The sequence below is a fragment of the Carlito syrichta genome, unplaced genomic scaffold, assembly GCF_000164805.1.
Source record: "Carlito syrichta isolate Samal-C Ts95f unplaced genomic scaffold, Tarsius_syrichta-2.0.1 Scaffold311220, whole genome shotgun sequence".
Taxonomy (NCBI): domain Eukaryota; kingdom Metazoa; phylum Chordata; class Mammalia; order Primates; family Tarsiidae; genus Carlito; species Carlito syrichta.
In genome coordinates, this window is record NW_007255316.1 from 635,496 (window position 1) to 655,393 (window position 19,898).

Below are 19,898 nucleotides of genomic sequence, written 5' to 3' on the forward strand. Positions count from 1 at the left end.
GTGTCTGTTCACATCTTTTGCCCACTTTGTAATGGGGTTGTTTGTTTTTTTTCTTTTCAGCATGTTGGAGTTCCTTGTAGATCCTAGATGTTAGGCCTTTGTCAGACATGGAGTTGGCAAATACTTTTTCGCAGTCTGTGGGCTGTCTCCCTGCTCTCTTGACAGATTTAATGCAATACCCATCAAATTACCAGCAACATTCTTCTCAGATCTAGAAAAAACAATATAGGCATTCATATGGAAACACAAACAACCAAGAATAGCCAGAACAATCCTCAGCCAAAAAAAAGTACCAGACTTTAAACTTTACTATAAAGCTACAATAATCAAAACAGCTTAGTATTGGTTCAAGAACAGGTGTATAGACCAATGGAACAGAATTGAGATTCCAGAAGCAAAACCCTAATTTCTCAACCAACTCATCTTCGTCAAAGCCTCCACCACCCACCACTGGGGAGAGGAGAACCTATTCAGTAAATGGTGCTGGGAAAACTGGCTGACCACATGCAGAAGATTCAAACAAGACTCCTATCTATCCTCATACACAAAAATTAACTCTAAATGGATCAGAGACCTAAATGTAAAACCTCAAACCATATGAACTTTAGAAAATGCAAGACATACCCTTATGGAAGTTAGAACTGGCATCCAACTCCTGAGCAAAACCCGAAACACACGGGCCATAAGAGATAAGATAGACAAGTGGGACCTCGTTAAACTGACAAGCTTCTGCAAAGCCAAAGATACCATCAAGAGAGCTTTTGATATTTTAATAAATACCAGATGATAGTCATTTTTATATTGAGAAATAGTTTACATACCATATAATTTACTCATTTAAAGTATTCACTTCAGTGGTTTTTGTATTTAGGCAGGTGTGCAACTAACACCATCATCTAGTTTTCTAAGAGTTTCATGACACTGAAAAGAAACTCCAGACCCATTAGCGGTTATATTATGTTGCTGCCCATTTCTGTCATTCCCCACCCTGGCTCTAGGCAATGACTGTTCTTTTGTCTCTATTAATTTGTCTATTCTGGACCTTTCACTTAAATGAAAGCATACATTTTTTGTGTGTCTAGCTTCTTTCACCCTGCATAATAAGGTTCATCTATGTTGTAGCAGATATCAGTACTTCATTCCTTTTCGTGGCTAAATGATATTTCATTGTATGAATATATCACATTTTGTTTATCTTCTCATAGGTTGGTGGACCCTTAGGTTATTTTCGATTTTGGACTATTATGAAGAATGCTGATATGAGCATGCATGGACAAGTTTTTGTGTCATTATAAATTTTTATTTGCTTTCTTGAATATACCTAGTAGTCGAATTTTATATATTACCTTTTAAGGTACTACCTGTTTTCCTTAACAGCTACACCACATTTTATAATCCCACTAGCAGTATATGAAGAAGGGGAATGATCATCTTAAGTCTGCGTTTGCATTCTCCAAAGACTACTGTAATACATTATGTTTATCTTAAATTATGATTATCAATTTAAATAATGAGAGAAATGGCAACTTATTTTACATGAGACTCATTTTAAAGCAACTTATGATCTTATATGTAATATATCTTTTTTATTTTTATTTTTTGCAGCTTTATTAAAGTATAATGTACATACATGCAGTTCATCCACTGCGTAAGTGTTGTCCAGTCTAGTGATTTGTAGTCAGTTTATTCAGTTGTGCAGCTGTGACCACAGTCCAGTTTTAGAGCATTTCCATCACCCCTAAGAGTTCCTTCATACCCATTTATAATCTCTGTTCCCTCTTCCTACCCCAGAAGATGATCTGCTTTCTCTACTACAGTTTACCTTTTGAGGCATTTCACATATTAAACAAATCATACGATATAAATATTTTATATCTAGCTTATTTTACTGAGCATTAGATTTCTGAGGTTCACCTTTGTGCCATTAATCATGAGTTCATTCCTTTTTTTGGCTACCATTTTATGTTTTATCTCTTCACTTGTTAATGGATATTTGGGTTATTTACAACTTTTGGTTATCGTAATTGATGCTGACATCTTCATTTGCATGCAAGCTTTGTGTGGACATATGTTTTCATTCCCTTGGTTAGATACTCAGGTCTGAAACTGTTAGGACGCTGCAAGTGTATGTATGCATATATATTTAACTTTTTGAGAAGCTGCCAAACTATTTTCAAAGTGGCTATGTCGTTTTACATTTTCACCAGCAACGTATGAGAGTTTCAGTTTCTTTCTGTCTTATCCAGCCTTTGATTTTTTTTTCAGTCTTTAGAAAAATTATAGCTATTCTTGTAAGTGAGTAGTGGGATCTCATTGTGATTTTATTTGAATTTATCTAATGGTAATGATGAGGATATTTTTGTGTGTTTACTAGACATTTATATGTCTTCTTTGGTGAAGTGCCTTTAAATCTTAAATCTTTAGCCTGTTTTTAAAAATTGGTTTGTTTTCTTATTCTTGACTTCTAGCATATGCTGGCTATCGTTTCTTTATGTGTATGATTTGCAAATATTTTCTTCTATTCTGAGGCTTGTCTTTCATCTAACTGATGTATTTGAAGAACAATTAAGTTTGATATTTTTTTCTTTAAGTGGATTGTGCTTTTGTTTTGTTTTTCTGTTTAAAGAATCTTTCCCTAACTTAAGTTCACAATTTTTCTCCTGCCTCTTGTTCTAGAAGTTTTATTGTTTTAATTCTTATAGTTCTTTGAGTTACTATTTCTGTATGTCATGAGATACAGGTTTTCACTTACTTACGTTTGCATGTGGGTATCTAAGTCTTCTAGCACTATATGTTAAAAAGACTATTCTTTCCTTATTGAGTTGCTATAGCACGTTTGTCAAAAATCAGATGATCATGAATGGAAAAGTTTATTTTGGATTCTCTATTCATTATCTAAATGTCTTTATGCCAGGACCAACACTGTATTGCTTTTTCTGTAACTTTATAATAAGCTTTGAAATTAGGTAGTTGAAGCCCTACAACTTTAATCTTCTTTTTCAAAGTGGTTTTGTATATTCTCGGCCCTTTATACTTTCATACACATTTTAAAACCAATTCCTACAAAAAAACTATGATTTGATTTTGATAGATCAACATTTTGATAGATCAACTTGGGGAGGACTTACATCTTAATAGTGAATCTTCCACTTTGTTCCCACAAACAAATCTTCTTTAATTTCTCTCAACAATGTTTTGTAGTTTTGAGTATGCAGGTTTTGCATTTTGTTAAATTTATTCTTAAGTCTTATTCTTTTTGCTACTCTTGTGAATGAATGGGGTCCTTTTTTAGTTGTGGGTTGCTAGTATATGAAAATGCAGTTGATTTTTGTTTATGGATCTTGTCATATACTTTTCTAAACTTTCTCATTAATTTTAGTAGTTTCTTTTATAGATTCCTTAGAATTATTGACACATAAGATCATGTTACCTGTATGTAAGGATTATTTTAACTTCTTTTTCAATCTGTTTGTCTTTATGTTTCTTGCTGTGTTGCACTGAGTAGACCTTAGACATTCTTACTTTTTTCTAATAGGGGAAAACCATTCAGTCTTTCACCATTAGTATGATGTTAGTTGTAAGCATTTATCTCAGATAGAAATGGTTGTTTTAACATTGAAACACTTACTGTAATATACATTATTAATTGAACAAAGGGCAAAAACACATAATATCTCAATAAATGTAGAAAAAGCATTTGACAGAATTCAACACATCAGTAATTAAAGTAAACAAGCAAACTAAAATTTAGGTATATAAGGGAATAAAAAAATCTAAAGCCAGTATCACAATTAACAGTGAAAACAAAATGTTTTCTTCCTAAAATCTGGAGACAAAGCTTTGATGTCTGCCCTCGCCACTTCTATTTAGCCATATTTTTTTCTCATTGTAAAATTTATACAGCTTATTTTGAAGCATATGGAAAATATTAAGGGAGAAAAATCCAAACTCTTTTCCTACCATCTAGAGTTCGCTGTTAGCATTGTGGTGTCTTTCCTTTCAGTACTGTGTATGACTATGTGTGTGGAATAACATATCTGTTACCAAAAAAAAAAAATTGAGATCCTATTTTTGTTCATTACTCTGACCTCTTTTCTTACCATGTTCTTCCTTCCTTTTTACTACCTGCTGTGGTCATGTTTCATCTTCTGGAGCAGACAAGTTTCTTCCTTGCTTTATGGCCTTTGTACTGCTATTTCTTCTATTGGATATTTTCCTAACTTTACTCTTTGTGAGACTAGGGTCTTCAAGTTGTTTAGAGATTGGCTAAAATGTCAGTTCCCCAGAGAAGCCTTTGCTTATCACTTTAGGTAAAGTAGCTGCCTATCTGCCTCTTGCTTTGCTTGAACTCCTCCATTATTTAATTTATTTTCTTGTTTCTTTTCCATGAGGCCTGTGTTTATCTTATTCATGTTGTCATTCCAGCACCTAGCATATTGCCTAACCTTGTTATTTGTCTGACAGTTTGCTTCACTCAAATGAATAGTATTTTTCTTTCTTAGTGTTATGTTCTGATAACTTTACTATGTTATGAAATATTTTTTGAAAACATACATTTTAATGATTTTATAATATTCTACAATATAATTATGATAAAGCTATTTAAATATTTTTATATTCATAGACATGTGCCCTGTTGCCATAATTTAAAACATAGCTGGCATATTCAGTTTCCTTGACTTGGATTTAAGACTAATTTATCCATTGATCGATATAAGAAAACGTGGAAATTTATTTTTTTATTTCTTTTTGAGTCAGAGTGTCATTTTGTTGTCCAGGCTGGAGTGCAGTGGCACTCCACAGCCACCGCAGCCTCAGCCTGCTGGACTCTGGGGATCCTTCCTCCTCATCTTTCCTTCCTCAGCTGGAACTACAGGTGTGTACTACCATGCCGGTTACTTTTTTGATTTTCAAGGGCTCGCCAAGTTGCCCAGGCTGGTCTTGAACCCCTGAGCTAAGGCAGTCCTCTCACCTCTGCTTCCTAAAAGTGCTGGGATTACCGCACCTGGCAGCTTGTAAATATTAGTGTTCATTTATTCTATATTATCTTTTGTTAATTTTAATTATTTAAGTATTTTTTAAATTTATCTTTCATGTGGCCCTATGTTTATCTTGAAAGGGGCATAATAATGTTTTAATAGAGAACAACCAGTAAACAATTATAGAATGTGGCAAAATACCAGACACAATTTGTGGACTAGGAATATTTTTAGCTCCTTACATGGAAAATGTAGACTCGTGAGCTTCACATATCATTACCAAGTTTTTGCACTACCTGAATTGAGACTACAATAGATGGGTAGTACTAAAGAAAAGTCAGTATTCATGTTGCAAGTAAATGTCAAGGCCCCGTCTTTTTTCAAGTAAAATATAACTGGGTTGAATTTCATTTTAGCCTGTTGTGAATAGGGAATGGGGATAATAATAGTCACCTCATAAGGTTTGTTTTTTTGTTTTTTTTTAAAGATCATGTATGTAAAAAGCTTAACATTTTGACACACAGCAACTGCTCAGTAAATCATAGCTCTCATTACCTGTTAAATCTTCGTCAGTCCTAGGAGTATTGATAAGAGAAGGAGCTGTAAGCGTTCCTTATGCTTTACGGTATCATCAGCAGATATTGACCAACTTGTAATAATGTTCCTTTAAGCTGGATGCAGGCTGCATGTCTGTAGTCCCAGCTACTTAAGAGGCTGAGTTGGAGAATTACCTGAGCCCAGGAGTTGGAGACCAGCCTTGGCAATGTAATGAGACCCCATCTCTAAAAAATAATAGTAATAATAATAATAATGTTCCTCTAAAGACATTTTATTTTACCCTTTTTAGGAGTCGGTAGTTTTCTTTATAGAATATGCCTGTTTGGAGACTGTTTCTTGTTTGTACCTATACCAAAAAATATATGTAGCCTAAAAGTTAGTAATTTAAAGTTCCATTAAGTTAGATCCGTTGACATTATTTTGTAGATTAATATTTGCAGCATTCTTTTTATTATTTAATTTTTAATTTTTTTTTTTTAGATGCAAGGGGGGCATGTGCAGGTTTGTTGACATAGATATATTGAATGATGTTGAGGTTTGGGCTTCTATTGAGCCCTTCATCCAGATGGTGGACATGGGACCTAAGGGGTAATCTTTCAACTATTATCCTTCTCTCTTATCTCCCTCTTTATGAGTGCACCAGTGTCAGTTGTTCCATCCTTGTGCCCATGTGTTTTCAGTGTTTGGCTTCCACTTATTAGGGAGAACATGTGGTATTCAGTTTTCTGTTTCTGTGATAATTTGCTTAGGATAATGGTCTCTAGGTGCATCCATGTTTTTGCAAAGGACACGATTTTGTTCTTTGTAAAGGCTGTGTCATATTCCATTTTCTTTATCCAGTTATGGTTACTTTCTTGTTCCAACTTATCACTTTTTTCAAGAAGGAAGAAATGTAACTGAAAATTGAACAATAAAATTTTACTAGAATGTGGGATGTGATGGCTCATGTCTGTAAGCCCAGTGCTTTGGGAGGCCAAGGCAAGAAAATTGCTTGAGCCTGGGCATTTGAAACCAACCTGGGCAACGTAGAGAAACCTCGTCTCTACAAACAAATCAAACATTAGCATGGGGTGTTGGTGCACGCTTGTAGTCCGGACTCAGCTGGAAGGATTGCCTGAGCCCAGGAGTTTGAGAGTGTGGTAAGCTGTGATTGTGCTACTGCATTCCAGCTTGGATGACAGAGTGAGACCTCAACTCAAAACAAACAAAAAAAATTCTGCTAGAATTTTAGTGGCTTGGTAGATAATATTGACAAGAAGCGAGATGGGCTTGCCTTGAGTGTTACTTTCAAGGTTGGGGATTGGGGATTTCAGAAATTCCCAAGATTCCTATCACATTCTAACAGGAGAATTAATATAATTGAAATATGGTTAATTTTAAGTTCACATGTGAATCACTTCCTTCTAGGTATAAGTAATCAGGAAAAGTGTTTTCTAGCCCTCTTAGAATTCCTATCAGAATTTATAGTCAAGGTCTGATTTGAGTCCAATATCTGTAATATGGGGATATCACTTAGCCAGCCCTGCTCAGTATCTGTTTCCCTTCTGTAAAATGGGATCTCTGCTCATTTCCCTGAGTTATGAAAATCAAATAAGGTCATGTCTATGAAAGTGCTTTGTAACTGTTGAAGCATGTAGCTTCCTTAATGATTGCTCCCGTTCATCTGTCAGACCTGCCTCTTTCTTACTACTCTTTAGGAGGTTGTTGATTGGGTGGCATGGTAACCCAGAACTTTATCTGTAATGTACATGATCTCTTAGGAGTATTTGTTTTATACTTGGCCTATAGAGTGGACAGTTTAGATGATTTCTCTTTTCATCTTCTAATTTGTGTTGTTAGAAAAGTTATGTACTCATGTTTATTATAGAGAAATTGGAAAAAATAATGATTGCCTCTATGGACAAATAATCACTGCATTTACTTTTGTTTAATTTAAAACAAAAATTCAATTATACTGAACATAATATTGTTTCCTGATTTTATTGCCTAATTTATAATATGGTATGTCATTTTATATAATTTTATTTTCTTATATAATATTTTTATGACTACAGAGTATTGCATGGTGTGATATACCATAGTTTAACTAGTTTCAATTTTTTTATTTTAACATTTAATTGCTATTTCTAATTTTTGCTAGTAGAAATAATGTATATTTTGAACATCCTTATGGCTAAATAAACATACCCTCCATGTTTTTTGTTTTGTTTTGTTTTTGATAAATTCTAGGCATGGAATTGCTGCATCTAGGAGCATATAACATTTTAAGACTTTTGACTTTTTTTATAGCTTCATTAAGATGTAATTGGTGTGTAATAAACTCCACATATTTAAGGTGTACAGTTTGATAAGTTTTGGCATATGTGTACACCCATGAAACTATCACCACAATTAAGATAACACTCTTTGTAATCCCTCCCTGAGGCATCCTCCATTCCCAGGCAACCCCACTGATCTGTTTTCTTTCACAATAGATTAATTTGCATTTTCTAGAATTTTATGCAAATTGAATCACACACAATGTGTTTCTTTTTGTCTGGCTTCTTTCCTTCAGAATAATTATTTTGAGATTCATCCATGTATAAACATATTATACACGCACACACACACACATACATATAACAATAGTGTATTCCTGTTTTGTTGTTATGTAGTAAAATTATATTTTATGAATATACTGTATAATTCATTCACCTATTGATGGACATTTGAGTTGTTTCTAGTTTTTAGCTATTAAAAATAAATCTTTGGACATTGGTGTATAACTCTTTGTATGGGCAAAAGGCATTTGATACTTATTACCAAAATTTGTGCTGGGAAGTTTGCATAGTTGGTATTTTGAAACTGAAAAAGTTCAATATGAGAGACACTATAGCTGTTCTTTTTTTTTTTTTTTTTTTTTTTTACTTAAAATTTTTTTTTACTTTTTTAGAAATATACCTTTAGGATAATTTATAGTTTTTGAATGTGACTTAATTAATTCGACACTCTAAGAAATTTACAATTAACTAAGATTACTAAGTACATCCTAGCAACTAAAAAATCTTTTTCACAGTGTATTTTGTTCAAACACCTACTTTTGTCAATTAAGTAAATGTATTCCGTGGAGTATTCATAACAATTTACATTTCCCCCGTCAAATGACTACTTTTACATTGCACTTGATCTAGAAAAGGCAATAAGATAAATTTACTGAACTTCAGCAAAAGATATTGCAGAATCTGATTTGGAATAAATGCCAAACTATCATTTCCCTCTTCTTAGGATGCACACTTGACTGAAGGGGGCCGGGAATCTGAAGACTCCAGATGACATCAGAGCTACTTTTCAACAGCCTTCTCAGTTTCCTTTCTCAGAAAGCAGAGGCTCAAACCTTGGAGGCAGATGGTGAGAATATTTTTCCTGAGTTCTTAAGGCATAATTCACTGTGACTTTAATATGTTTCATACAAATCTTTCTTCATTATAAATGAACTTATAATTCCAAATGTGTTTTATGTGCTTTATTTGTGCAAATGATTTTATCAGGCAACATGGTTTAAATAAATGAGTAAGACACAGACCTACCTTTAAGGAACTTACAGGGAAAGAATAAGTGTAGATAAATAAACATAGTCAAAATAGTTAAAGAGGTTAGATGCCATTAAAAAATGCAAAAAATATTCTTGAGAAGTCAATGTGTAGATTACTTCTGGAGAGTAGGATTGGGAAGCTTGAGAGAAGAAATAGTATTTGTGTTGATGGTGCTTAACGTGTTTCTATCAAAAACCAGAGAAAAAGGACAGTTAATACCAAGCTTGAAATAGCGATTCTTAATTTCAGATAAAAAGTTAATTACTGGTTTGAAAAATAGAAGCATGTCTGATTATTGTGTGTTTATTATATAGTGTAAGTCAATGATTACTTTTGGAATTATGTAAAATTCCTCTTACGAGGCAAAGAACGTATTAGCATTTCTGAGAAATAGTAAAATAATTGGATTAAATTAATACAAGTAGGTGGGCAGTGCAACAAAAGAGATGAGTGAGTGATTAATTCTACTTAGATTAACACTCCTATTTTCTAGTATAGCACCAACCTAAATGTATTTGTCATGTCTTAAGCTCTTGGATCTTATGCTGCTTATTTCTGGGCAGAAGCAATCCAAGTAAACTGCGAAAAGGCACACTGATTGATGATTGTGTTCATAATTTGTTGTGAATAGTTCGTTTCAACTAACTGAAAAACTCTGGTCAGAAGAGAGATAGCAGATACAACATTCTAAAATTCATCGTTTTTTAATTGACCATAACATTTCAAAAAGGGGATGACAACTTTGAGTCAAATGTGTTTGTTATTTTTAGGCATAATATGATTGTCACAGGGATAATACTAACTCCTTTTCCTTCACTTTTCTGATTATATTCAGAAAACCTAGTGATGAAGTTATTTTAATCACTCTATTTAAATGCTTATCTTTTCTTGTAATTTCAACAAAAAAATCTTTATAACATTTTCTAAATGCCTGTATGTAATTATTAGTAATTATTTAGCTGCTAGTTCTTTATTATATAGTCATGTATTTTCCCCTAAATTGGAATTTAAAATAAACTAGACTTTTATTAGACCATTAAAAGTTCTTTCATTCAGGTTTAGTTATGTGTTAATGACTGATTGATAGTCAGAAATCTGCTTTTATATTTGATGAAATGTAGAATACTAAACCTCATTTATCAACTTTTAATTTTGTCAAAATTAACATTATAAGCATACATATTCCTGTGATCCCTCTTCCCCCAGGGTATAATTTTGTTGTTCTCAATTTGTCTACCTTTTACCAAATAACCAGAATGGCAAGCCACAATCATTTATGACAGTAAAAAAATAAATCATAAATAACTATTTGGTAAATATACATAGTCAATGAATCATTCTTAGAAAATGGCCAAATTTATGTCTTTCTTCCAGATTAACAAAAAAGAGACAGATTATTTGTAATGTACAGTGAACAATTTTGAACAATAAAAATTATAAAAATGAATTATTAATAGTGATTTTCTATATTCCTTTTATATATTCAAAAAATGTTTTGAGATTTTAAAAGTGACTATGTCAAATGTGTTTTCTAAAATGTGTTTTGTTAAATAGCTATTCCTTTTACTTGAAGAATCCACAGCCAAATAAACTTAGGAAATGTTGAGTCAAAGTTTATAATTTCTTTTCAATAAGCCTTTCATTTACCAGGGGACTATGTCTCCAGAAGGAGGCTCTGGTATATTTCAAGAGACAAGTATTTGACAAGTTGAAGACTCTAAACTAATATTTTATGAGGTTTTACTATAGTTTGTCATATAGCAACACTGTAAAGACTCTAATGGTATATTTCTAGCTATAGTAATTTTTTTTTTTTTTAATGAAAGCCCAAAGAGGACAATTGGGGAAAAAAGAATAATTTAATTAATTGAACATTGCAAACTATATAAAGCATGAAGTGTTTAGAACACTTTTTAGTGTCCTGGGCCAGGTCTTCCTTTCTATTCTAGTAGCTCCCCCTTTTCAAAGAAGTATAGTCATTCTTTTAGTAACTAACAAAATAAGTTCACTCTTTATTGTATTTAAAGAACTCTATAATGCTCTGTTTATCTCAGTATGTAACATTTCTTAGCTAATTTTGATACAAATTGATGGTATAAAAGCAGTGACTATCTTAGGTAGAATTAAATAATTGATCATAAATCAATTTAAATACGTAAATATACTGATTTTCCCACTAATGGGATTTGTATTATTATATGTCGCAATTTGTTACTGGAAAGAGGTCTTTATTGTGCTTTTTTTCTAGTTTGATTAAACTTTTGATGGCTATTTCAGTAGATGGTTTGAAGTATTAAAATTTTTATGTCAGACATAGAGGTAGAATCTATATAAAGATACAAAAATGACCAAAGATTCAGTACGTTCTGATGGTTTGGGTTGTCAGGTTGGTAAAGTGGGCTAATTGTGTGTACATGGAAAACCTTTTCAAACTTAGCAAAACACTCCTCAAAGTAATGTCATTATGTTTAAGAAATAACATTGTAAAAAGTGTTTAAATTTCCACATCAGGTTTTCAGTGGGAACATGGTACTGGTGAAACTAAAATCAATCCATAATTTAGGTGAGATATCATAGTTGGAATTAATTGCTATAAACCAACTTGGCTTTCCCACTGGTGTTTCCCTGGCCTCATGGATAACCATGGTAGAAGAATCTGGACATTTAGCTCAATGAATCACTGTTAATTTCGAAAATTGCTTCTATTCACTCCTAACTACCTTTCTCGCAGCCAACCATCTTAGTTCGGAGCCTTATTATTTCTCATCAGGAACTCCTGTGCTGCTCTTTACTAATGTACATGCCACAGTCTTTTATATCCACCAGTAAGTAAACTCTAATTTACTTGTGTTACTTCTGATCAAAAATAATTCTGCAATTGCAATAGCGTAATGACCATAGAAAAGTAACAGGTCATCCTTAATCAAACCTAACTTACTGTTTCTATGGGAAACATGAACATAGTTTAACATTTCTTCTGAATGTTTTTAAAAAATTTATTGTCTTTAAATAACTGACTTCCCTTAAATCTTCCACTTAATATCTTAATTGATATAGCTAATGTTGTTTGGGAGGAAAAATCCTTACTGTACTAAGTCTCTAATAAGTCAGGTTTTTATTCTCCTCCATGAAGTTTTCAATTGAAGCGATTAAATAGTTTAAAAAGTGTTGATCAAACTGTGAATATGCTTTCTATTCTTACATAGACCCTGGTCTTTTTTTTACTTGAATTAAAGAGTAGTAGTACCTCGCTACTCTTGATCTTCTCAATGTGGCCTACGGTTTGCATAAAATGTGTATGGTTCTAATGGTAGAGTTCATGCATTTTATTTAGATAACTAGAATTTCTCTGTTCTAGATTAGAAATATGCAAGTAATTTTCAAAAAACAAGTTTGTTTTCTTTTTTGCAATTATTTATAGAAAGAGTTTTCATGGTGCAGTCTATCCAAGCTTCCAGCTTGGAGCTTGGCCCTCCCGCTGTTGCTGGCTTTTTCTGCACCTCTTCTTCCCACCATATTGTAGCCTGTCCTCTAAGCTAGTGCTTTTCAAGATATCTGTAGTGAAGGGCCAATTTTTGTTTGCGTGCTTTCATTTCATCTTATGTTTTTAGTGACATGCTTTTTATTGTATTTTTAAAAAGCTCTGCCTATGGCAGATTTTCAAATTTTAAAAAAGACTATACACTACAATATAGCTGTATCTTTCATCATTAAATTCAATGGATATCAAATTGCTTTGTCACATTTTATTAGTTTCTAGTTACTGGCAATTTCTGTTTTTTTGAGGAGATTACCTAAAGTTTTCAGAACATACTATGCACTGCTGTGCTTCCTTGTTTGGGCTAGTGATCATCCCACTCCTGAAAGAATGCTTAAGCTTCTTTTCCAGTTGGCAAAGCCTTGATTATCCATAGTCAGTTCATATGCGACCTCTGTGAAGTGTCTTCACTAGGAAAAGGTCTCTGCCTTGTCCTTTTACACCCCAACTTTTCTCCAAAAATGTATCCTTTAGTACTTTTTCTCCACTGTATTCACGCCTTCTCTTAAGTATTATCTCGTGTTGTTGATTATATTTTTTCCTGACTTAGTTGTGAGTCTCCTAAGTGCTGGTTTATCATTTAGTTAACCTTGTAACTTCAGCTCTTAACACATCGTAGCTTCTTTATAAATATTTATATGTTCTGACCAGGTGTGGTGGCTCAATGTTTATAATACCAGTGCTTTGGGAGTTTGAGGGCAGAAGAAGGATTGCTTAACGCCAGGAGTTTGAGACTAGCCTGGGCAATATAACGGGATCTCATCTCTACAAAAAATTTTAAAATAGTCGCATGTCTTGGAGTATATCTATAGTCCCAGCTTCTTGGGAGACTGAGGTGAGAGGACTGCTGGAGCCCAGGAGTTCAAGGCTGCAGTGAGCTATGACTGTGCTGCTGCACTTCAACCTGGATAAAGTATATATTTATATATTTGTTACTTCTTCCTTGGTAAATTCAGAATAATAGTACAAAGGTGGGAGATTTTTCATATCTTCCTTAGTCTACTCATCTTTTTAAAAAGGTCATTCTTTTCTTTCCCCACCTGGGTTTTAGAGACATTCTGCACCGAGAACATTATTTATCTGGCATCGTTATAGTAGAAATTCTTGAAATCAGAAAGTAGAGATTTTGTTTGTGTTTGAAGACAAGCAAGCAAGATTGCACATCTTGACTTTTACCAAGAGCAGTTCTCCGAATTATTGTTCTCAGGACCCCCTATATTCTTAGATTACTGAGGACTCAAGAGAGCTTTTTTTTATGAGAGTCATATCAACTGATATTTACCATATTAGAAAGTTAAACTGAGAAAAATGTTAAACAAGAATGTATGAGGATGTATTCCATTAACTACCAAAGCAAAGATACACATATATCCTCTGGGCAACTCCACTGTATACTCATGAGAGAAAGGTACAAAAAAACTGATAACACTTAGTATTATGAAAGTAGACTTGACTTCACATCAGTCACACCTTCTTAATCGGTCATGGGGACCCTTGGAGTTCCTGGACCATTCTTTGAGAACAGCTGTCTTAATAGGATTCACTTTTCCAGTTGCTAAGAGGATATCCTATATATATTTTTTAATTTTTATAATGTTGTAACCTAGCTTTTGTGTTTGTAGAATAGTCAGTTTTTTTTTTTGATATCTGCAAGACTTATCATATTACTTACCCTTCTATTAATGTCTAGACATAGAATGTGCTGGAACTTATTGCCAGTGTTGGCTTGGCAACTATAAGACAGAGATGATTACTCAAGGAGAAGTCATTTTATTTGTGGTTACTCAGTAAGGTCATTCCTAGTTGTGCCCTGTTAGTAACCCTGGCTTTCAGGTACTAGCCCTTTTTATTATTTGTGAATGTCCATCTACTTCTCCTGTGATGATTCTCCTTACTCCAGAGATTTTGGAGCTTTGGTCGTTTTTAAAATAATTTCACAGAATGAAGTTGATGTCTTCTTTTAAAGAAGTGAGTAGGCTTCTCTTCAAGACTTTCCTCCTTCTCTCCTTTGTGTGACCTTCCCCTCCACTTGCCTCAACCTGATCCCTAATGCTGGCGCTCCTTTTCTGAGAGTACAGTCTGCTCTCTGGCAGTTATTTACTTGGCCCTGGCGACTCTTATTCCCTCTTACCTCTTATCTTGGCTGATACTCTGTTAAATTCTTTCTGAGGTCTTAACGGGACAGTCAGTCTCTATAGTATCTGACGACTCTCTTCAAATTACATGGGTGCTAGGTCTTCCCCGAGAGTTCTGAGAATGTGCTGTGTACCTTTCAGTTGAATGGACATACCAAGGTGGCTGCTAGGTCAGATGCTTGATTGACTAACAACTCAATATTTGTTTTACTCATAGTCTTTTTATTGTGTGATGGTGTCATGATGTGAGCTGAAATTTGGAGACTTACTATCGTTATGAGTGATAATCTAGAAGTATGAAGCTAATAGAATGTTAGGGGAGTTTTTATTTTTTTAATTCCATGTCCTGAACGTAGTAAGCACTCAATAAATGTTTGCTGAGTTAATTTTTTTTCTCATTAGTGATGGATGAAGCTCTTAGCTCCAGCAACCACATTATAATTTAAGTTAGACATCTCTCTCTTATAACAAGGGCAGTTGCCCTCACACTGTTCTGAAAAGGTACATGTTGTCTTAAGAAGCAAATCCCTTACGTAATACTTAATGCAGATTGATATTTGAAATGTACAAAATTCAAATTTTGAACAGGAGCTGATTCTGAACCTATTAAATACCTCTGCAGGAATTACTAGCTTTCTTGGAACTTTGTATAAATCATTTTAACAAAGTGTTTAACAAAACATAGGCCTGAGATACCGTGATTATTTTCATTATTTCATCTTTGATTTATTGAAGTTGCTATGAAATAACATTCTATTTTGTAGCACTATTTGTGTTAGCCAGATTTCTTTCCAATTGTTCCAATTCGCCTTCACTGTTTTAGGAGGTTTTTCTTCAACTCTCTTGCCTCTGCTTTATTTTGACCATGATTTCTTCTGCGCACTAACTGGTCTGAAGTGGTTGCTCCCCTCTAAATCATCAGCATCTCCACTGCTTCTGTTTTTATTTAATTAATTTATTTAATGTGCTTTTAATCGTACCATTGCCTGTAAACCCACCAGATAAAGACCAGCTTCTTGGCATGGCCTTGAGTCAGAGTCCTTGGTCCCAGTTGAATTTCCAGCCTAATCTCCAGCCGTGTTGGACTACCCCTTCCTATGTCACGCCCAGCTCTTTCCTGCTTTTGAATGCTATTTCTGGATCCTAGGATGGCTGCCATTCTCTTCTGCCGGGCTGCCTTTACTCATTTTTAACCATCACTGACCATCACTTCAATATGCATAGATGAACTAAAGACCTAGCAGTAGCCTGCCTTCTCTGTGTTCTAGAGCACTCTTTATATACTTGAGTCACATACATTGTCTAATTATGGTTATAATAAGTATAATAAGGCAATGAGCACAGTATATTCTCTCTCTCCTTTGGCACAGCAACTAAGGAAGAAATTCACCTGCTCTGTGCACTCTCCTGTGCTGTCTACTCATCAAGTCTTATTACTCTACCCTTTTCCTGTCCCTTTAGGAAAGCATATATGTATGTATTCAAGTAGTTGAAAAGTGTGGCTGTTACTCAGTGAAATCTTGAATTTATTTCATCAATTTTTTTTAAAAAGGAATAATTTGCATCCTCCTGTACCTTAATAAATACTGTCCTTTTACTATATAAATACTCTTTAGAACTAATTATGACATTCGTTATATCTGATGATGATAAACTAATATATCACAGATAGAGGCACACTGATTTTAGGGTATATTGCATTTTAAGCGTTACGGCAATTTGTTTTACTGGACTGGTCATTTCTCGAAAGTTAGGACTATTTTATTCACCTTTTGTGTTGTTGTTCTAGAGGAGTGATTTTAAAACCTGCCTACTATAGCTACTAAATTAAATTTTCAGGAATTTTCCAGGAAAGAAGCGGACACCCTTTGCTGGTATTAATACTCTCTCTTTTGGCCCGTGAATTGGTAATGCTGAAACACGATAATAAAATGTCCTATTGATTTCTTATAACAAGATTGAGATTGCTTTACCTTGTTTTACTTATGTTCACTTTCGCTGTTCTGATGGGGTTTTTTTTTCCCCTCTTAACAATATATTCATCATATTAGGAATAAGAAATTTAGTAAATGTGTGATGTGATGTAATTTCCCTTACCCTTAATATTGGTAAGCTATGTGCACTATGCATGAAGTTTTTGACTTAACCTGCTAAAAGCTTATTCTTTAAAAATGATAATTTTAGAGACAAATGTTGATAGAATTTATCACTGGGCTATAAATCTAAAAGATACAAATAGAGCTTTAAGTTTCACATTTACTATACTAAAATATGGACAAGAGAAAATTCGACCTGAATTCTTTAATAAACATAATAAGGCAAGGGTTGTTTACTTTTGAGGACTAATAGCTGCCCCATCCTTTGTGGCTGCTTGCTTACGTAATTTGTTATGAAAGAATGCTCCTAGGTAAACCATCTCTCCAGAATGCTTGTGATTTGTTCTGTTCTGCTTGGGAAGGGTTAAGAGGAGACAACATCCTGTCAAAGACCTTGTTTTTAATTTTGCTTCTCACACTGGCACAGATCCTGCTAAGAGCAGCCCAGATTAGTTCGGAAAACCTTTGAAGAGATTTAAGATGTCCTTCAGCCAGTTTGAAGGTTTTTGTCTTGCAAATCCAGTACAAGGGCGCCTGCAGGCATCTCGACCCTTGCTGTGCTGCTGATGCAGCTCAAGGTCACACTAACCCGCCCTGTGACATTCAACAACAAAAAAAAATTATGCGGTGAAACTGCTCCAGCGTTCAGCCAACCAACAACTTCCTTTAGTGAGGAACTGAGGAAGAAGTCTATTTTTTCCCCCTTTTTCTTTTTTTGGGGGGGCTCTGTGAATTTTTGCTGTAGGAAATAATCCCGGATTTCTGGTGTGTGTGATGACAAGGTCATTTCTTAATTAGAACACATGTAAAGAACAAAGCTAAATGGCTTCAAAACAGCTTTGTAGTTGATGGAGAGGATTTAAATTATTTAAAGAGATAGTCACCCATGTATGATGGAAGCTGAATTCTAAAGGCATTAACTCCTTCGTTGCTGTCTACTTGCCATTGCTTCAAATTCCTTATGTCTGACTTTATAAGTGTTGCATTCTAAACTTAAGAAAATTTATAAAAGCCCAATTTTATAAGGGTGAAGCATAATTTATAAATCAAACTCTCAGATAAACTTTTAATGGAGAAGTTTTCTCCCCAGGACATTTATCTCCTGGAAATTCTATTAAATGGCTTGATTTAGGAACTAGGAATTACACACTTTTCCCTCTGGCAACTGTGATTTATTTATAATGTGTTGGAGGAGGGTGAGTAAAGTGCTTCTTTATTTGCCTCACCTTCCCTTCACTTTTACCCATGTGTAAGTTAGAAGTCTAGTTGAGCAATTGCCCCTTCTCTTTAGAAATGCACATGTCATTCAGGTTTCTCAGTTGTCAAAGAATTGGTGTAGAAGACATGTTTTTGATCTAAGGGGTAGAAAAGTAATTTTAGTTTAAAATGAACTTTCAGAAAGTTGTTAATGAACAAAGATGACTTTTTAAGGCACAATAAAACCATGTCCATGAACACTCGGTAGCCATCTTGGATTTGTCCTCCTTTGTGGGACTTTGTTTTCCATGTTCCACCTTTGTCTGCAAGTGCAAATAAATTAGTTGGATGAGATATACACATGAATTGGCTTTCCTTGCTTGAGACTCAATATATGTTAAACTCTGCAGGACTAGAGCAGAACAATCGATATAGTTGATATTTTCTTTATGTATATTATATAAAGAAGCAAACATTAGAGTTATTTCTTCTTATACAAAATCACATTGTATGGAGAAACTTAGTGTCAACATTATGATATTAGCAAAACAATTTTCTCATAATTCAGACCCAGGTGCTTTTTGACTGAAGTAGAATCCAGATAAGAACTTTAAAAGGTGGATAGCATTGTAAGGGTGATGATTTGAACTCATATTTTGGATTTTGTGAGCTACAACTTAAAAAATTTAATGAAGTATGAGGGCAACATGATAGTCTGTATAAGGTATAAGAACAATTTATAATTAACCAGACTGACTTCTTATTATGTAAGATTTTCCTCCTATCAAGAACAATTTCTTTGGGTCCATGAAAAGAAAAAAGGTGTTTTAAAGAACTTCAGGTTTGCAAAAAGAAAATATTGGAGGGGAACTCCATATGCAAGGAAATGGTTTGTGTGATTCGGTGCATCCTGCCCTTGCCTGGAGTCTGGTATGCCCTAAATGTCGCGAATGACCCAAGCTCACCTGCTAGTAATTTCTAATTTACTGTCCTAATTCATCGATTTGTTATCACTAATTGTTCTTCATTTACTTCTGTGTAGTTTCCAGTACCTAAAGGGTTGAAAGGTTGCTGTAATTGGCACCCGCAGCTGCTCTTTCTTTTGACAGGGGATAATTTTGCAGCCCCTGCTTTGTGTGACAGCTGCCTAATTGGGCATTCTCCCCTTGTAGCAAGCCTGCCTCCTCCAGCCTCCCTGCTGACAAATGGTGGTGGATTATAGATGAGGACACGCTGACCCATTCGACCTTGCTGAGACAGCGGGGAGGGGCCTCCTGCTACTTGAGGGAGGCTTTAGGTCATTTAGAGGACAAGGTCATGAGCCAGGTGGAGAAATGACATGATATCACATGACAGTAGCCTGATGACATGGTCAGGGTGTCAAGGACAAATGCATCAGTATCGATTAAACATTATTGCAATACTTCATTGGGGTCTCTAATATTTCTTAATTGTTCTACTGACTTTTTTTTAAAGAAAAAGGAAGAGTACAGAATAGACACATGTATTTTAGCACTGTAAAACCAAGTGTTTTCATGAAAGTAGAGCCGGTTTAGAAAGCTTTTTAAGTTTTTCAGTTATTTAGAGTCTCTCTCTTTTTTTTTTTTTTTTTTTTTGCTTAATTTGCAGCCTCTTAACTATCAATACTTTTTAAGAGTTATTTGAAAGTTAACCCAGACAAATTAAAATGAGGCAATGTATGTTGTTTAAAAATATTTAGCAACATCTGTCATCACCCTACTCAATGATTGTCATAACTTCTCATTTTTAATAACAGAAAAATAAGCCAAGAGAAAATGCCTAATTGAATGGAGCCCCATAAC

The 19,898-nt window shown here is 34.2% G+C and overlaps 1 protein-coding gene across 1 annotated transcript in view; it reads left to right on the forward strand.

Moving 5' to 3' along the window:
- NRIP1 (nuclear receptor interacting protein 1) overlaps nt 1–19,898 on the forward strand; it is a 103,835-nt gene that overhangs the window by 40,863 nt on the left and 43,074 nt on the right. The window contains exon 3 of the mRNA XM_008068567.1: nt 8,802–8,924. The gene's annotated coding sequence lies outside the window, so the exon portion shown is untranslated. The remainder of the gene's footprint in view (nt 1–8,801; nt 8,925–19,898) is intronic.